The sequence below is a fragment of the Apium graveolens genome, chromosome 7, assembly GCF_009905375.1.
Source record: "Apium graveolens cultivar Ventura chromosome 7, ASM990537v1, whole genome shotgun sequence".
Classification (NCBI taxonomy): Eukaryota; Viridiplantae; Streptophyta; class Magnoliopsida; order Apiales; family Apiaceae; genus Apium; species Apium graveolens.
Window position 1 is genome coordinate 116,856,746 of NC_133653.1, and position 4,681 is coordinate 116,861,426.

The window sequence follows — 4,681 nt, forward strand, 5'->3', positions numbered from 1 at the left end:
TGAGACAAAAGGCCCCATGAAATCGACTCCCCAAACATCAAAGACCGCGACTTCAAGCATCACATTTAACGACATCTCATCCTTTCTCGTCAAATTTCCCACTCTTTGGCAACGTTCACACCTTAAAACAAACTGATGAGCATCCTTAAACAAAGTAGTCCAGAAAAAACCTGCTTGCAGAATACGAGCTGCTGTCTTCTCACCACCATAGTATCCACCATAAACTATGGAGTGGCAGTCTTGTAATATTCCCTCCGTCTCACAGAACGGGATACATCTCATGATGTTCTGGTCAGCTCCCTATCTAAACAAATATGGTTCAACCCACATATACCACTTCACCTCATGCAGAAACTTCTTCTTTTGAGCTGAGGTCAAATTAGGAGGCATTATATTGCTGACAAGTTAGTTTACAATATCTGCAAACCATGGCTCTTCCTCCTGAACTGCGAACAACTGCTCATCCGGAAAAGATTCATTGATTAATGTCCTATCTTGTGAAGTAGACTCGGGATTCTCCAACCTAGAGAGATGGTCAGCTACTTGATTCTCGGTACCTTTTCGATCCTTGATCTCTAACTCAAATTCCTGAAGTAAGAGTACCCAACGAATGAGTCTCGGCTTCGAATCCTTCTTGGAAACCAAATAGCGAATGGCCGCATGATCAGTTAATACTGTCACTTTAGTCCCAAGCAGATAAGATCGAAATTTCTCGAAACCAAAGACTATAGCCAATAGCTCCTTCTCCGTAGTGGTGTTGTTCATTTGGGCCCTATTTAAGGTCTTACTCGCATAATAGACCACATGAAAGAGATTATTCTTGCGCTGCCCCAGAACTGCACCTACCGCATAATCACTCGCATCACACATCATCTCAAACGGCTCTGTCCAATCTGGTGTTGTAATAATTGGTGCAGTGATCAAACTCTTCTTGAGAGTCTCGAATGCCGCCAAACATTCATCATCAAATTTGAAAGGCACATCTTTCTCAAGCAAATTGCACAACGGCTTAGATATCTTCAAAAAGTCCTTGATGAACCGCCGATAAAAACCCGCATGACCAAGAAAACTACGGATTCCTTTCACAGAAATAGGTGGTGGAAGATTTTCAATGACTCCCACCTTGGCCTTATCCACCTCCAGACCCTTCCTAGAGACCTTATGCCCAAGAATAATGCCTTCACGCACCATAAAATGACATTTCTCCCAATTGAGCACCAAATTTATTTCCACGCACCTTTTGAGTACGGCACGAAGATTATTCAAACATTCATCATACGAATGTCCAAAGATGGAGAAGTCGTCCATGAACACCTCGACGTTATTTCCAATCATGTCAGAGAATATAGCCATCATACATCTCTGAAAAGTGGCTGGGGCACCACATAACCCAAACGAAACTCTGCGAAAAGCAAACGTGCCAAATGGACAAGTGAAGGTAGTCTTTTCCTGATACTCTGGTGTAATACAAATCTGATTATACCCTGAATAGCCATCCAGAAGACAATAATACTCATGACCAGCCAACCTGTCAAGCATCTGATCAATGAATGGAAGAGGGAAGTGATCCTTCCTCATGGCTTTGTTCAACTTTCGATAATCCATGCATACTCTCCATCCTGTAACTGTTCGAGTGGGGATGAGCTCATTCTTCTCATTTCCTACCATAGTGATACCTCATTTCTTAGGTACACATTGTACGGGGCTCACCCAAGAACTGTCAGAAATAGGATAAATGATGCCTGCATCGAGCCATTTCAGAATTTCTTTCTTCACTACCTCCTTCATGATAGGATTAAGTCTGCGCGCTGTTCAACAGTCAGCTTACTACCTTCCTCTAGCAGAATTTTATGTATACGATATGAAGGGTTGATCCCCTTGATGTCTGCTATGGTCCATCCAATAGCTGATTTGAATTCTCTCAAAATCCTTAAGAGCTTGTCTTCCTCACTACCTGAAAGGTCAGATGCAATAATAACAGGTAAAGTAGATGCATCACCTAAAAAAGCACACCTCAAGTGTTCAGGTAGTGGCTTGAGCTCCAAGGTAAGTGCTTCCTTTATTGATGGTTTGAGCTTTCCTTCAGCATTCTTGAGGTCAGAAGTACCAAGAGATTCAAACAGCATGTCCAGCTTTCGCTTCCAGGGAGAAGCATTCAGATATTGTAATTGCTCATTGCCATCTTCATCATCAGTGTCAAAATCCCCCACTAAGGCCTTTTCCAAAGCATTAGACATTAGCATGCGATCGAGTTCTGAAGTAACCGCAGAATCAATCACATCCACTTTTAAGCACTCCTCATCTTCTGTAGGGAATTTCATTGCCTTGAACACGTTGAAGGTCACATCCTGATCTTGTACCCGCATAGTAAGTTCACCTTTCTGCACATCTATCAAGGTACGGCCAGTAGCCAAGAAAGGTCTTCCCAAGATTATGGGAATCTTCTTATCTTCCTCAAAATCCAGAATAACAAAATCTGCAGGAAAGAAGAGCTTATCCACCTTGACTAGCACATCCTCCACTATGCCCCTTGGGTAAGTAATAGAACGATCAGCCAATTGTAGAGACATGTATGTGGGTTTTGGATCAGGCAAATCCAACTTTTTAAAGATCGACAACGGCATCAGATTGATGCTTGCTCCCAAATTATAAAGGCACTTGTCAAAAGTCAACTTGCCAATGGTGCAAGGAATGGTGAAGCTACCTGGATCTTTAAGCTTTGGAGGTAACTTTTGCTGCAGAACAGCGCTGCATTCTTCCGTGAGAGCAACGGTCTCAAGGTCATCCAGTTTCACCTTCCTTGAAAGAATACTCTTCATAAACTTCGCATAACTAGGCATTTGCTCTAGAGCCTCAGCGAAAGGTATATTGATGTGAAGTTTCTTGAACACCTCCAGAAACTTACCGAACTATCTATCCAGCTTTTGTTGCTGCAATCTCTTAGGAAAAGGTGGTGGAGGATAGAGTTGTTTCTTCCCTGTATTACCCTCAGGCAGAGTGTGTTCAACAGTAGTCTTCCTTGGTTCCACCGCTTTCTCCTTTTGTTTAGCTTCTTCATCTCTAATTCCAGCGTCTCCTTCTTTTGGCTTTTCAGCATCAGCAACTTTCCCAGACCTTAAGGTAATAGCCTTGACTTGCTCTTTAGCTTCCTTCCTACCTGGTACATCCGTGTCACTAGGGAGTGTTCCAGGTTGACGATTGAGCACTGCATTGGCTATTTGACCGATTTGATTTTCCAAGGTCTTGATAGAAACCGCTTGACTCTTGCATAACAGCTTAAGTTCCTCAAAATCAGCACTAGTAGGTGCAGTTGTACTTCCCTGTTGAGGGTATGATTGCCTTTGAGCATACTGTTGTAGTTGCTGGAATCCAGGTGGATTAAACTGTTTACTCACACCTTGCTGATATGGTGGCTGAATAGCATTCTGATTATTACCCCAGCTGAAATTTGGATGATTTCTGTTGTTAGGATGATAAGTAGCTGGCACAGGCTGCTGTTGTCGCTGATAATTATTCACATACTGAACAGATTCATTGACAAGAGAACACTGATCCCTAGCATGAGAACCTGCACAAAGCTCACAAACCATAGCTATTTGATTAACTCCATATGTAGCTAGAGAATCAACCTTCATTGACAGCGCTTGGAGTTGCGCTGCAATAGCGGTGGCTGCATCGACTTCCAGAATACCTGCTACCTTCCCAGGCATCATCCTCTGAGTTGGGTTTTGATGCTCATTTGCAGCCATAGTCTCGATAAGATTATAAGCCTCAGTATAGCTTTTAGCCCATAAGGCGCCTCCAGCTGCTGCATCGAGCATGGGCCGAGATTGGGCCCCCAAACCATTATAGAAACCAGTGATCACCATCCAATCGGGCATTCCATGATGTGGACACTTCCTCAACATTTCCTTGTAGCGTTCACAAGCTTCGCACATAGATTCTGTAGGTTGCTGCGTAAACTGAGTAAGAGCACTCCTCATAGCAGCAGTCTTTGCCATCGGATAAAACTTCACCAGAAACTTTTGCGCAAGATCTTGCCAAGTAGTGATGGACCCAGCTGGTTCAGAATATAACCAGTCCTTAGCTTTGTCCCTCAGTGAGAATGGGAAAAGCCTCGGCTTGATAGCCTCATCAGTCACGCCATTATACTTAAAAATGTTGCAGATCTCGACAAAATTCCTTATGTGCATGTTGGGGTCTTCAGTCGCAGCTCCTCCAAAAGAAACAGAATTCTACACCATCTGAATAGTGTCCGGCTTGATTTCAAAGGTGTTAGCTTGAATAGCCGGATGAAGAATGCTTGACTGAATGTCATCAATTTTTGGCCGAGAAAAGTCCATAAGAGCTGGATCAGCCTGAACAATATGATCACCCATGATTACTGGTTCTTTCTGCTCAGTTCCTGAATCTGAATCTTCAAAATCTATCTTCTCCGGAATATCAAGAACTTCGTCTATCTCCTCAGCTGTATCTAAAGTCCTCTTGCGAGTACGAGAACGAGTTTGCATAAACGCTCGCTAAAGTACCTGAAACACAACCGGAAATAATAAGTAACAACTACGTCCTAATCACTGAGTCCTAATGACCAATGATGGTAAGTACATAAACTAAACAAATACGCCGAGTCCCCGGCAGCGGCGCCAAAAACTTGTTAGGGCAGAAATACGCGCTAATATTC

The 4,681-nt window shown here is 43.2% G+C and overlaps 1 non-coding gene across 1 annotated transcript; it reads left to right on the forward strand.

Annotated features, from left to right (window-relative positions):
- Nucleotides 1–3,879: 3,879 nt before the first annotated feature.
- LOC141675842 (small nucleolar RNA R71) lies at nucleotides 3,880–3,986 on the forward strand. Its single transcript, XR_012556472.1, has one exon. It is a non-coding gene; the product is annotated as a small nucleolar RNA R71 (small nucleolar RNA).
- The last annotated feature ends 695 nt before the right edge of the window (nucleotides 3,987–4,681 follow it).